This window comes from Mesoplodon densirostris, chromosome 4, assembly GCF_025265405.1.
Source record: "Mesoplodon densirostris isolate mMesDen1 chromosome 4, mMesDen1 primary haplotype, whole genome shotgun sequence".
Taxonomy (NCBI): Eukaryota; Metazoa; Chordata; class Mammalia; order Artiodactyla; family Ziphiidae; genus Mesoplodon; species Mesoplodon densirostris.
In genome coordinates this window covers 66694841-66710471 of record NC_082664.1, presented here as the reverse complement: position 1 = coordinate 66710471, position 15631 = coordinate 66694841, and the positions used below count along the sequence as shown (strand labels likewise).

General features: G+C 43.0%; 1 protein-coding gene across 2 annotated transcripts in view; it reads left to right on the top strand.

Annotated features, from left to right (window-relative positions):
- Window positions 1-15631, top strand: part of NPAS3 (neuronal PAS domain protein 3) — an 873929-nt gene that overhangs the window by 781862 nt on the left and 76436 nt on the right. The window lies entirely within an intron of this gene.

Here is a 15631-nt window from a genome sequence, read left to right as displayed (position 1 = left end):
TAAACCTGAGCTCCCCAGTTTTTCATCTTCTCTAGTTGTAAAATAAGGACACTAAAATTGGCCTCGTCTGCAGCAATACTGAGGGATCAGATCTGGATTTGATTGAACACTCCAAGCGAGACAGTTACCCCATATATTTACTGATTGGATTTAGTAGACAGGTCTCCAAAATACCCAAGTGACGTTTGTGTTCCATTCTACTGCCTGCCTTTGGCATATGACTGAAGCTCTCTTCTGCCCACAAAATGCTTTATTTCTACAGATGGCACCAAAGCATACCCTGTGTGTGTGAGTCAGGCACTGTCCCCTGGAGAAAGGCTCATGAATAGGAAGTTCATTGGCTTCTTATAAGATAAATTCTAGCTATTTCAAATTTAAAGGAAATACTGTCCCACCCCAAAGCCCAATGAATAATATCTCGGGAAGCCAGGAAGTGAATCTGTACTCTGCTACTTCCCGCCCCACTCTCCCAGTCCCAGCCATCTGGAGAACAGAGCCCAACTTCTGAAAAACTGACTCAGGACGGCAAGAGTTTAGGTTGACTTTGCAGCTGAATTGGGTGGTATCAGAGAGTAACAGCAGGGGCTGATACTGTAACATTTGCCAAGTACTTTACAGTTTAAAAAGTGCTTTCACATCCACTGGTTTGTTTAATTCCCACAAGGACCTTGTTTGGGGAGTCCCACATCTCACCATTTTATAGATGAGAAAAACCAAAACCGAGGTACAGAAAGGTTCGTGATAGCTGATGCACAAAAGAGCTGGAACTCCAGCTTGGTGGTTCCCATGACACAAACCCATTCTCTTTCCACTTCATCAAATAAAAAAGGAGGAAGATGAGCCTGCCCTTCTTGGGGACTTAAATAACCTTGTAGGCATGGGGGTGGTTGATGTTTATCATCACTGGGATTTTTGTGGACCCCTGTCCTCCTCTCCCACCCCCCCTCCAAGGCATACGCACACATGCACACACACACACCAGCCTAGAGAGCACTTAGGGTAAATGCAAGTGGCCACTTGGACATTCACACATGTTAGCCCAAGCAAACCACTGGAGAGACGTGTTTACACATTCAACATTTCCTTTAGAAGGTCTGTGGAGATTGGGATTTCTGTTTGCACTCATCTTATGTTAGTGATTTTCATATTACATTAGCAAATTTAATCTCTGCTAATGGGATAGGAAGTTACAAACACAATGAGACTTGATTGAACAACTTTCAGACTTTGACGGCAACAGCAAAATTTGCTAGCAGAATACCAATTCCAATCTCTAATTGAAAGATGAATCAGTATACAGGAACCTCAGTAGTTCTCATGTTTCAGATCTAGAGTGGAGCCAGGGTGGACGGTGGGCAGTTTGGGATGGAAGAAGTTTGTGAATGGCGAGAGACAGCTTGAGGAGCCACTGCTGGGCTTGAGACCTCATTTACGTTATTCTGAGTTAATAGAGTTTAGTTTGTGAATTACATAGCTTCTCAATCACTAGACTGATGGAGCCTCAGGAAAGCACGGTTGTTGAAATCACCAAAATTATCATCAAATCGCACGTATCAAGCCAAGGCAGCATATTTCTCCAACAAGCCCTTCACCTGGGGGCCAGACAACTGGAAAATAAATGGCTTAACCTCCCTGGGAGCACCTTGCTCCTGACCACTCTCTGTCATAAATGGGAGAAACACTCAAACAAGGAATCCCCAAAGAAAGGAAAAAAGAAGCCCCAAGTGTGGGGACTGGCCTCAGAGCATTGTACTATTGGCTTAGTTTCCCCAGGAAATTCTGAGGAGCTAACTCTCATACTAAATCTTATTCATTTCTAGGCTTCCATAACGCAAGTGATAGAAGCCAATTGGAAATGCTTTGGGGTCCCAGCAAATAAGCCATAAAAAAAAATTGAACCTATTTTATAAACAAAACCTCTTTTGCTATATATGCACATTATAAATATGAATCTAGATCATCAGGTGGCCAGATAGTCCAAGATCCAGAAATGTACTCAAAGTGCCAAGGTCCTCAGGTCATTACCTGACCTTATCCCATGGAACTTTTGGAATGTCTGCTTAAAAGTTCTGCTGGGAGCAAGCACATGTTTCCAACTCACTCACCTTCAGGACTGAAACGCCTCTCTATTATTATTATTTTTCTTTTTACCAGGCAGAGATTTCTTGCTGTAACTTATACTTGCATGCACTGGATAATGAAACTTCCCTGATTACCTTATAACTGCACATTAAAAATTTACTAAGAAAAAATTAATGTGATTTTAATAATATTGTTTTAATATACAGACTGTCAGGTGACAGGGAGAAAATTTGGAATTCCATGTGCAATATGCCTCTTTCACAGCCCCCTCAGAACAAGAGCTGAACCGGCAGAGGAGCGTTGTCTGTTAAAATTTCTGAGACGTGCCTCCCAGGGGAAATGGCTGAAGCTGGGCCTTTTTAAAATGTGACCGGACAATGCTTTTGAGACTATAATGTAGAGAACTTCCCTGCGTGACGGGGGACTGGGGCAAATCAACGTATACAGAACGTTGTTTCCTGTACACTCTTCTGTGAGATTCAGCCAGAGAACAGCACTTCAAAGAATCTTTTGATGGAGAAAAAATGTTTTCATTTGCCTGTTTTATGATACTGCTGCGGGATACTTACAGTTGATTTACTATAATGACGGGACCCAGCTACTGTCCCAAAGGAAAAGAAATCTTACTTTTCTCCTGCCACATTTATTATTCCCAGCTAGAGGTGAGGACAGGCAAGTGACACAAGGCCTGTGACCCAGGGCAGAAACGTTCCCATGGTCAGGTGTCTGCTTGCACTGAACCCCAATGAAGAGAGCAGACCTCCCAGCTCTGCACGGCTGCTGAGGATCTGAGGGGCCAGGGATAAGTAACAGGCTGGCTTCCACCCTGTTGGGCAAAGACTCAGCCAAAAGAAGTGCCAGGACACTGTGCTGACCCACTTCAACCCTTCTTCTCTGTTTGTTCCCAGGCAGAATAGATACAAAAGCATCACTATGGCATGGTGAAAAGTGGGAGAAGCATTCTGGAAATTGACATGCAAATAAGCACGCCAAGTACTCCACTTTGTTCTAAAAATTCCCATCACTGAGACCTGTAAAAACACCAATCAGAAGAGGGGCAGTGATGGGAAGGGCCTCATGGTTCTGCAGCCAGAGTCTTCCCCTTTGAGGGACTGTTTCTATACCGTGTGCCAGTCTGAGCTGGTGCAGGTGAAACTAAACACGCACCCACAAACGACCAAGAAGCCAACAGGTTTACATGTAACAGATCGGTATGCTATAACAGCAAACATCCGTTCAAGGGGCATCTTTTGTGACTGATCCTAGCTGCCCATAAGAGCCATAAGATGCAAACATGCTTCACAGCCTGGGTTCCTGAGAGAAGCCAAATATTTCAAATGGGCCAAAGGCAACTGTCTCTGCAAAGCCAGCTCCCGCACACCGAGCAGATGCACAACTTCCTGCGAAAGGACACTCAAGTTCTAGACAAGGGTCTTAAGACAAAATCCCTGCCTTAATCACTTAATCACTGTTCTTTAAATCACCACTGCCTCTGATGACCTAGATGTCAGGGTCCCACCACTAGATCCCAGGGCATACTCCATACAGTCCTAAAAGCAGTCAAATATCACCTATGAAGGTGGAGCTGCAGGATGTCTCTAGTTTAAGTGATGATGAACACCAGACCCTGAGAAAGCTGGTCCATTCTTACAGGGGGTGGTGCAGGCCATGTGCAGGAGGAGACACAAGGTGGGTGGAGGTTGAAGTGAATGCTCTGGAAGCTGGGCTTTTTTTTTTTTTTTTTTTTTTTTGGCTGCATTGGGTCTTCCTTGCTGCGTGCGTGCTTTCTCTAGTTGCGGTGAGTGGGGGCTACTCTTTATTGTGGTGCATGGGCTTCTCATTGCGGTGGCTTCTCTTGTTGTGGAGCGTGGGCTATAGGCACGTGGGCGTCCATAGTTGTGGCACACTGGCTCAGTAGTTGTGGCTCACGGGTTCTAGAGCGCAGGCTCAGTAGTTGTGGCGCATGGGCTTCATCGCTCCGCGGCGTGTGGGAACTTCCCGGACCAGGGCTTGAACCCCTGTCCCCTACATTGGCAGGCAATTCTTAACAACTGCACCACCAGGGAAGCCCTGAAGCTGGGCTCTTTATTAGGAAATTAGTGGACTCATTTTTTTAAAAACCTGGTTCTATTTATATCATGTGTCGCACACATCTCACCAACAGGAGGCTGACTCCACATCATGGGGGGTCCCTCACCATCACTGTCTTCTTCCCCTCCCAATTATCCCAGAGCCAAACCTTCTTGAAAATTATCGACGCTCCTTCTCCCTCACTGGAGACATTCTTTGTCAGGAAAATCGAGTCACATGCTCAAAGCTCCCAAGTTCCGTTGCTGGATTTAGCATCTACTATCTGCCCAGGAGGATTATTTCAATTCAGTATCAATTTCGTTCACTTAAAAGGAAGTTGTCATCTCATGTAATAAGAAGCCCAAAGGAAGGTCAGCCCTAAGATTCATTCCTTCAGTGGCCCAACAAGATCAGAAACTAGGTTCTCTCCATCTTTCTGCTCTTGCTGCCTCAGCATATGAGTCTCATCCTCAGCCTTGCTTCTCACTTACGTTTGTAGCAACAGCAATGTCCAGATGCAGAGGAGTCTTTGCAATTTTTTGATCTCTTTTAAAACTTCTCCCAAAAGCCAAATTCAGCAGACGTCCCCTAACTTCTCATGGTTGAAGTGCATCGCTATCATCCTCGGAGGCATTCTTAACACTTCTCTTTCTCTACCATCCCATGTTCAATCTGTCGGCACGTCTGGCCAGTTGTCCCTTCAATAGGTCCTGAATCTGACTAGATCTCACCACCTTCCCCCTGACCACCTCACCTGGGACTGTGACCACAGCCTCCCTAGGGGCGCTCCTGCCTCCCGTCCTTCCCCTGCAGCCTCGGCACAGGAGCGTGATCATGCTTCAGCTCTACTACAAACTGCCATGTGGCTTTTGTCATCATATTCAGAGTAAAATCCCAAGTTCTTCGAGCCTGTATCCCTAATGTGCTCACACCACCCATCTCATCATCTCTCTGCCTTCACCCTTATCACTCTCCTTCCCAAACTCTGCTCTAGTAGCACGGGCCTCCTTGCTATGCCTTAAACACACGATGCATGTCCCACCTCTGGACTTTTGTACAGGCTGTTTCTTCTTCCTAGAACCCTATTCCGCCAGATATCCAAATGCTCACTGCCTCACTTCATTCAAGTCTGTAGTCAGATACCACCTTCACAGTGAGAGCTTTCCTGGCCACACTATTTACAATTACAGCTCTGTCTCCCTACACCCGCTGTGGTCCTCCCCTGTCTTATTTTTCTCCATCACATTTCCTACCATATAGCATACTATATAGTTTATTTATTCATCTTGTCTTTTTTTTTTTTAACCTCCTAAGGGAATGTAAGCTCTATTGAGGAGGGTTTTTTTTTTTCTTTTTTTTTCCCCCACTGCAATAACTCCAGAACCTAGAATAGTGACAGGAACTAGTAGAAACTTATTAAATACTTGTTGAATGAATAAGTTCTGAAACCAGCTGTAGGCAACTAGACCCACAGTGGCTTTAGCCAACCGTGATTCATGCCTGGGGCTGAGCTTACTTCCCCTGAATAATGTAGCTGGGCAGAGGGAGGTGGGTTTGTGGGAGAGATAAATGCCAGCGGGTGGGGAGGGGCTGCAGGAATAGGGTTTTTTTTAAGGAAAAAAGGACAGGGAGAGTTTGGGGTAAGCAATCAACAGTGCCAGCTACACATTCCTTGATTTACTTCCCTTTTTAAAAACAAGAGGGGCTTCCCTGGTGGCACAGTGGTTGAGAGTCCGCCTGCCGATGCAGGGGACGCGGGTTCGTGCCCCAGTCCGGGAGGATCCCACATGCCGCGGAGTGGCTGGGCCCGTGGGCCATGGCCGCTGGGCCTGCGCGTCTGGAGCCTGTGCTCCGCAGTGGGAGAGGCCACAGCAGTGAGAGGCCCGCGTACCACAAAATAAAAAAATAAAAAAAACAAGAGAGATAATTATCAAATTTAATCCTGAGTCAGGAAAATTACCTTGTCATTGATTCTATATTTCCCCCACATTTTATCATCTCTAACTTTGGGATGCATCTTGCAATTAATGTTATCTCAGGATTCTATAATTGGCAGTATTTTTTTCTTAATGCTTCATACAAGCACGGGGTATCTTAAATTGATAATGTCTTAGAGTCATTGAAATCCCAGAGTATCCCTTGAAATATCATATGCTTCTGAAGTATGAAGCATTACCAAGGAAGAAAGAATGTTATCATCATTGTCCATAGACACATAAGCTGGCTGCTATTAAATAAACCAGTTTTAAAATCTGTCCAGATCTCCCACAAACCGGACATTCTCTTTGTCTCTTGCCTTCTTACTGGGATGCTTTGATTTCAGATAATGTCTGAGCAGAGAAGCTTCCTTCAGCAGTGTCATCTGACCCAGATTGTATGTTTTTATAGCCTGAGCCAATTAGTTAAAGTGACTTTGACTATAATACAGACCTGTGACATTCCTCAATATTATTGCATTAGTCACCCTGGAACAGTTTCTGGCTTGTGTTTTTCGTCTGGCTCCGATTGTGCCTTCTTTATCCTGATGTTTAGATGATTGGTTGCTGTCCTATAAAATAATGACCTTGGAGCCCTTGAAATGAAACCCTGTCTGATTTTCTTTATTTCATAAGTCCTTGGCACTCAGTGGAACAGTGTGAATCACCTTTATTGTTCTGATTACTAATCAAGGGGTTTTTTTCCCCAACCTTTTTAATCTATATTAATCAAATGAGGGTTGGGCTGGGGAGTCAGGAAACTTGGGGTGTGCCCCTGACTGTGTGTTCCTGGGGGTGGGGTAAACCTGGGCAAATTGCTTACCCTCCTCTGCTCTCATTTTTCTTGCTACACATGGGGAGATGGTTCTAGATCATCATTGAGCTAGATCATCTAGCTCTCTAAGTCTGTGCTGGAATGGGCTCGTGGTAGCAGGACCAATGTATGTTTAACTTGGGCTACAGTTCCAGCCTCCATCCCGATGCTGCACTGGCAGAGGGCTATACCTCATTAAATGCACTAATCTATGTATGAAATACAGTTAGGTACGCACTGACCATGAACTCCTTGAGGGCAAAACCATGTCTCACTGATCTTTCTAACCCGTCACTACACAGACACTCCTTGAACACAAGGACAGTTGTCTATGCAATTAATTTCGGTATCCCCAGTGCCCCACAGAGTGTAAGTACCTCGTACCTATTCGCTGAATATAAAGAACTGAAAGGTGGCACTGCAGCTACTATTTCCCCTCAGCCTTGAGAGAAACCATAGTTTTCCATGCCTTCCACGCTTTGTTTCTCTATTCTTCCCTATCATGTTTTTCTCCTTCGGTACTTCTACTTTTACATTTATGTGTTTTCCTTCTTTTTTTTCTTTTTTCTCATTGGTATCATGTCATTTTTCATTAGTCTAAGTTGTAGTCTGTTTTTTTGTGGTAAAACATATGTGACACAAAAGTGACCATTTTGGCCATTTTTAAGTGTACAGTTCAGTAGCATTAAGTACATTCACATTATGCCACCATGGTCACCATCCATCTCCGGAACTTTTTCATTGTCCTAAACCAAACCTCTTGTACTCGTGAAACAAAAGCTCCCCATCTGCTCTTCCCCCAAGCCTCTGGGAACCACTATCATACTTTCTGTCTTTATTAATTTGCCTATTCTAGGTACCTCATATAAGTGGAATTCTACTCTCGTTTACATTTAGGGGTTTTTCCCTTGCTCCTTCTGACCCTACTTTTCTGTTACTTTTCCTTTTTTTTTTTTTTTGCTGTACGCGGGCCTCTCACTGTTGTGGCCTCTCCCGTTGCGGAGCACAGGCTCTGGATGCGCAGGCTCAGCGGCCATGGCTCACGGGCCTAGCCGCTCTGTGGCATGTGGGATCCTCCCAGACCCGGGGCACGAACCCATGTCCCCTGCATCGGCAGGCAGACTCTCAACCACTGCACCACCAGGGAAGCCCTCTTACTTTTCCTTTCTGTTTTCGTTGTTCCTTGCAGCTGCCCTTTCCATGCACTGTCTTATTTTCTCTGTCCTTTTCTGCATCCTTAGTCGCCACCTGCTATAGGGCACTGCCTTAACATTTTCTTGTTTCTTATATTCACACATAATTTTTAGGTTTTTAATTCATTCTTTCATAAAGTTGTTCTGTTATATTTAAATGTGTCACAGAACACTTAAGGGCAGAAGACTCTTTAAAAATGTTTGAAAGCAGGTTTCTGGAAAGGGCTGGCTCATAAAATGACAGCACTAGAAAGCTAGAGAGGAGAGCAGAGTTGATGTAGTTAGAAGGGATTTGCCAGAGAAACTTGCACCTGTTTGAAAACCATTGTTAGATTTACATAAACTCAGGGACTATCAAATAACCTAAGCATTCTCTGGCATTTTTCTTCTGATCATGCTCTAACTGCCCCCCACCACACCAAAAAAAAAATCACAGAGAGAGAAAAGCCCATCTCTTCAGTGGCAAAAGACAGAAAGGAGTCCTAGAGTTCAGCTGCAAAGGCAAACTGACTCCTCCTCTCTGATACGGGGCAAGTTAGGCACTCTGCTGATTAGTGTTCAATACCAACTTTTCCCTGAAATCTCAACTTCCAGAACAGGCAGAAGCAGACTCGCTGGGAGAAGTTATGGACAGTACAAGCACCAACCCTTTAAACACACAAACATAGTACACAGAGATAGATATAATAACTGTACATTTCTTAAAATCGGGAAAATAAAGAAAAAATTAAAATCACTCCAAATTCCTATCATCCTTTTGCCCACCTTCTCACATACTTCTTTCCATGCACCAGAACTCTTTGAAATATACTGCAGCCAAAAATGAAAGAACGTTCAAGATTTGTAAGTAAATTACAACTAATAAATCTAGATTTAGCTTAAGCCATTCTATAGAAGCAATCGTGGGTATTTGAGCGTGCATGGTCATAGACAATGGATCCTCCTTAAAATGGGAAAAATAAAAGAGCTTATCTCAAAAAGTGTTGTGACAACTAAATTAAATGTGTATGTAAATGACCCGGCATTAATCCTAATTCCCTGTACCTCAGAACTGCTATGCACAAAATAAAATGGCTATTAAGAAAATCTAGGCTATCACCCAGCATGTGGATTTAAAATCGTAATGTTGCAAATGTTGGGATACCTGCTTTTGTAATGATTTTATTTATTTATTTATTTACTTACTTACTTACTTACTTACTTACTTATTTTGGGGTTTTTTTTTTTGTGGTACGCGGGCCTCTCACTGTTGTGGCCTCTCCCGTTGTGGAGCACAGGCTCCGGACACGCAGGCTCAGCGGCCATGGCTCACGGGCCCAGCCGCTCCGCGGCATGTGGGATCCTCCCGGACCGGGGCACGAACCCGTGTCCCCTGCATCGGCAGGCGGACTCTCAACCACTGTGCCACCAGGGAAGCCCTATATTTATTTTTTAAATGCTCCAAATATGACTTTATTTGTGCTTCCTCAGTTTTTTTTTTTTTTTTTTGGTCTGGGGAAAGCACAGGTCATTGGCACGTGCAGCTGAGGACCACCAGCAGCTGGTCTGCAAATTTAACCTACAGTGTGGGTATAAGAATAGCATTCCTATTCCTTCCACTCTTTTTCCCCTTTTTTCCTCAATATGCCAAGGTTCCTGTTTTGTACCTTTTACTGTTGCTTCATCTGTATCATTTGTATGTGTTTTTCTCATCCTCTTAGTCCTTTATACTCATCTTTTCAGCCCTCCCTCTGTAGTTTCTTTCTTACTACCCTACATCTTTCTTCCTCCTCATTTTTATTCCCTGTTTAATTCTCTCCTCTCCTCTTTTGAATTTGCATTTTCTCCCGTTCACATTTATTCTATAGCACTTTCTAGTAAAACCAGTGACTGTAAAATTTTCTTACCATCCTGCAGTCAGGTTCATGATACCTATCCATTTTGGAAATTTATCAGCCTAGAAATCTTTTACCCAAAGTCATGTTAATGATAATAGCACAACCAGGAACGTTAGTGAATATATGAATTTTGAGAACAAAATAGTCTATAGGTAGGTTTTTTTTTTCCCGACATTAATAAGATTCACATTTGATGTGGTATTTCAGCACCAGGTACTTCATAAGTACCCAACAAATGTTTGCTGCTCAAATTTAACTTACGGGGCCTCCCTGGTGGCGCAGTGGTTGAGAGTCCGCCTGCCTATGCAGGGGATACGGGTTCGTGCCCCGGTCCGGGAGGATCCCATATGCCGCGGAGCGGCTGGGCCCGTGAGCCATGGCCGCTGAGCCTGCGCATCAGGAGCTTGTGCTCCGCAACGGGAGAGGCCACAACAGTGAGAGGCCCGCGTACCACAAAAAAAAAAAAAAAAAAAAAAAAATTTAACTTATGTTAATCGAGGCTTTCCTTCATGTGGATTTATTTGATTCTCCCAGCAACCTCCTGATGCTGGGTAAGACATGTAATATCATGGGCTTCATGGGGATAAGGGAGTAGATGGAGGAGGGATACAGGACTGACTTAAGACTGTAGAGCTGCTATGCCAAACCTAGAACTCAAGCTTCCGAATTCCAAGGCATTGCCCCACCCCCATGCCACACTGCTGCTCTCCAGGTTGTGGCCATCATCCTGCCCAAGGGCACCACTGTGGTTATGCCAGGACAGGATTTTCTGCTCTGAGACCCAGGGGACTACTGAGCATTACTATCCATTCCTGCTCCTTGATCCACCCAAAAATCCTAAAAACAGATGTTAGAACTAGCCTGAGGAGATATTAGCAATACCAACTGCAACCATAAAAGCTACCATTTACCAAGGGCTCATCTTGTGCCAGGCGATATGATTTACGTGGGTTAGTTGACGTACTCCACTGTACATGGCAATTTAAAGTGACTGCAGTTGCGTTCTCTAAATACTATACATATTACTTATGTATCTTATCAAACATTCCTAAAACTGTTTTACAGAGAAAACGTATCTACCCGTATGAAGGGAAAAGAAAAAGAATCAAAGTATTAAAGAGAGCAAAATAAAATCAAAGTAGAACCAACGAATCTGGTCTCCCAAGTCCTTTCCCTTGTGGCACTGAGTCACCAATCTATGCCATTAGCCTTGCTGATGGACCAGTCCCAACCCAGCACTGAGCTAGTGACATAGGGAAGTAAATCTTTATATTTAAGATCGTCTCGGCTGTTCGTTCTCAATGCTAAAGGTCTTCTTGCCATAGAGAGGCACTACCTCTGCTCAAGGTAGAGTCAGCCCTCTGTATCCACGGGTTCCACAGCCATGGTTTCAACCAACCATGGATGGAACCCTTGGATACCAAGGGCCAACTGTACTATGACATTTTACATAAGGGACTTGAGCATCCCTGGGTTTTGGTGTTTGTGGGAGGAGGAGGGGCTCCTCAAACCAATCCCCCGCAGATCCCAGGGATGACTGTATCTATAAAACCTCCCTGTAAGACCCTCCTATATGCCTGTGTTAACTGTTGGGGCATTGTCAGCAGATCAGAGCAGAATTGGGGGATGTTATAATAAGAGGAAAATAAAGAAATCCCATGTCTAGGAAGAAGGAATGCTAGTGCAGATATCACATCAGTTAAGGGCACAGGGGGTGCGGTGGGGTAGAGAATCTCATTGCCAAATATAAATCCCAAAGAAAATAAAATAGTCCTGACAATAAAAATTATTATTATATTACTGATATGAAAAGAGAAAAGTGTGGTTCTAAGTTCACTGAAAAGTTTCCCTTCGGTCTTGAGTGATTCTTCTCCAGAGCCTCCCAGGAGTACAAGCCTATAATTTTAATTATATCTTGGCATTCTTATAAAGCAAACAGCCTGCTCAGGCAGTATTTATTACCTGTTAGGAAGAATACTTATGAATGTGCTTCACAAATTCCAACCACAGTGATCTACAGTGGGCCTTTTCAAGGACAGAAGGGGTGAGCTGGGATGCACGTTGGAGAAAAGTTGCTCATTAAGGGAAGGTTTGTTATCCGGGAACGTATAATTAAGGCGACGGTCCCACCTTCTGTGACAGCCAACACTCGGGTAGTTGTTTGATTGCTGTGTGGGTCAGGGATCAGCTCCTGCTACAAGATGTAGCCACATTAGTGTGTTAGTGAACAGGTTAGGAAGTAAATTACAGCTGCCTCTCTCAAGCACGTTACTGTCGGTCTTCATTGTTTTGTTTTTACTGTACATCAGCAGGACTGTGGCTTCTGAAGACTTTGTGTGACAGGTTAGGCATTTTATCCTTTGAGTAAACAGTAATCATGGTATGAAGAAAGTGGAGCATTGGAGAATTTTTCCTATTCTTTGAGAATTCCACTCTTCCTTTTTAGTTTGCTCCAAGGGCTCATTGGGGATACATATATTAAGCCCTTTAAATAGTTCATAATAAATCTTTGTCTCAGGCTGATTCTGACAGTTTTTTAAAGAGTCTTTTAAGAGAGACTCCTCAATCATTTGTTAATCCACGGGGTGATCTTCAGACTTCGGGAAAAAAATAACAGCCAGGGCTCTTGGGTAGTGAAAATACAATGTAGGAAAAAATATATAAATATGGAAAATCCCAAGAATATCATCTTACTGAGATTACTTAACATGTTCTGCATGTATCTAAATGCTTGCTTTCTTTCCCAACAAGCCACAAAGAGAAAGGAAAAAAATTGTCAAAACAGCAAGGATTGTTATTGACAATTTTATGTTTTCGGACTTACATGCATCTCCTAAAATGTTAGACTTCAAATTGTGTTAAGAGAATATTCTTTTTAAAGTAAACTAATTCTCTTGGTAGAAAGATCATTTCTTCTTTGCCCTTGTTTCCCCTTTCAGTCTACTTCTGTCTTCCCCTAAATTACTTACATACAAACTGCTATTTTACCTGGTCGGGGAGAGGCATTCTACTTTTAGAGGAAGTATTGTAGATGTTGATTATTAGTGGCAACAAAAAAATTTTGAAGGGCAAGACATAACTTTCAGAATAAAGACCTTTCTAGGTTGGCTTTACGTATTTTAGCTTCCATTTTAGATATAAGCTAGTTTGTCTAGTATATTAGATGTTTATAATTTAAAGAATATAACATGATTTTAGCACCAAAAGAATAATATATGACACTTACCAGAAGAAAGTAAAGGCAATATTATCTCCCATGTAAATAATTAATACCAGAAATCATTACAATACCTGTGCATTATTTGTGCAATGAGTGGAAAATATTCTAAAGCCTCTCTACAGAATAAAAGAGTGCTCGATCGCAAGCGTTTTACGTATACATCATTTGCTATTTCAGGGAAACTTATTTGGATGTATTTGGTTTGGCTTGTAACTGAAGTGATTCAGGAGGAAACTAAAGACACAGGTCATACCTCTGGGTCAAACATGAGGATAAGCATCATGAGAGGGTCATTTTCTCCAGGTATATGATATGAACCTTTATGTCATTTCTAAAATGCAGCTTCTCAAGCTATTAAAAAAGACTGAGAACTTTACTAATGACATGCAAATGGAGTTTGTTAGAAATAAATGCAATAATGAAATGGAGAAGTGGGCAAACAACAGCCTACTGTTATAGATGGATTCATTCTCACGTAAGGTCAAATAATTGAAGACTTAGAGCAAGGGCAACCATAAATACCTGGTGTCCCTGCTGTGGAGAGGATTAACCACAAAACAATTAAGACGAATGTGGTGGGAGCGTTCAGCTACCAGGCAAAAGGAAATATGCGGTGCCAGTCTTTAAAATAATCATTTGGCATTACAGAATATACAGTTTAGTCCCAGATGCCATCCTGATATAATGCTAAAGTGTTGATGTTAAAAATATCAAGTACCTCATTAGAGCATTATATGCGAAGCAGGAAAGGGGGCGGTACTTATAATAGTATCAACACACTTTCTTTGCACCCAGTTTGAGAAAAGGCTGCTTCTACCCCATTTTCACCATCACCGTTAGCAATAAATAGCCTTTATGTTTTTAAATTGAAGGAAAAAGGGTACAGCAAAGCTAATTGCAAACAATATAAATAGAATCATTAAAAAAATGACTGCTGGGCCTCCCTGGTGGCGCAAGTGGTTGGGGGTCCGCCTGCCGATGCAGGGGATGCGGGTTCGTGCCCCGGTCTGGGAGGATCCCATATGCCGCGGAGCGGCTGGGCCCGTGAGCCATGGCCGCTGAGCCTGCGCGTCCGGAGCCTGCGCGTCCGGAACCTGTGCTCCGCAAAGGGGGAGGCCACAACAGTGAGAGGCCCGCATACCGCAAAAAAAAAAAAAAAAAAAAAAAATGACTGCTTTTTTATCCCCCCCCAACTTGGGAAGACTATGCATAGCCTTGAAGACAATATACAAATGACCTAACATCAAGTTCAGATACGGAAATGATGCCTACACATGTATTGTGATGCCTACACATATATCAGCTGACCAAGATCCTAAGGATGGAGTCCTGTCTTCTTGGCAGCAAAGCAGGGCTACTTCTGCCAGGGGATAAGAAAACTTTGTTTAGGTGCTGAGATGGGGCAGTGGTCATTGAAACTTACTGGGATCATAAGATAAAGGAAAATTTGCTTAATTAAAGATGTCAAAAATAGATATTCATTAGCAAAATAACAGATATAGATAATTATCGGGTTATCTCCCATTTCTGGCTCCTCTAAATTATTACAAAGTATAAATAATGTTACTAAGAATATTCTCCAATAAATAAACCTCAGTTCTTTATTGATGATGGATTTAATATAGTACTTCGAACTGAAAACACTTTGAAAAATAACCACTTCAAGATGTGCTGGAATAGAGCCATCATAAAACCAACAAATTTTAGCTGCCTAGTCAAATTCCTCCTGTATGATAAAAAATAATAAATTAGCAGAAGATACGGACTCAGGAGACATTTGTGGAGACCTGCCAACCCAGGCTCTCCTCTACACCCAGAACACACACGTTCACACAGGAAAATAAAAACTGGCTGCTGTGCTGGACCCCATATCCAAGAAGGCAAATTTGAAAAAGCCACTTCATCACACCAACGTTCACTTGAATTTTCAATTATTGCCTGGCTCTCTGACACTCTCCAGTGAGAAAGTTCCAGCCATTCAGAACCTTTTCTGTGTCAAACAGATGTATCCCAGGCCAGTCTCCTAAACTCCTCCATTCGTCATTTTTGCTAACCACATGACTCTCTCACACGAAACCCTTCCTTGGTGCCACATAGAGTCCTCATTCTTGCATGAGCAGGGGTTCTAGAGTTAACAGGTAAAACTTCAGGCTTCCCAGTTAAATTTGAAACGTACATGCAATATTTGGGTCATACTAAAAAAAGCAGCCATCGTTTATCTGAAATTCAAACTTAACAAGGTGTCCTGTGTGTTCATCTGGGAACCGTCATTAGGAGTAAGCTCTGCTATTGCCACCATCTTTTCCACAAGCCCCACCTCTGCGTCTTCACCTTTATTGAAGCCCCTTTCCCTTAGAGCCCACTACTCTAGAAACTTGCTCTTAACAGAGGCCATGATT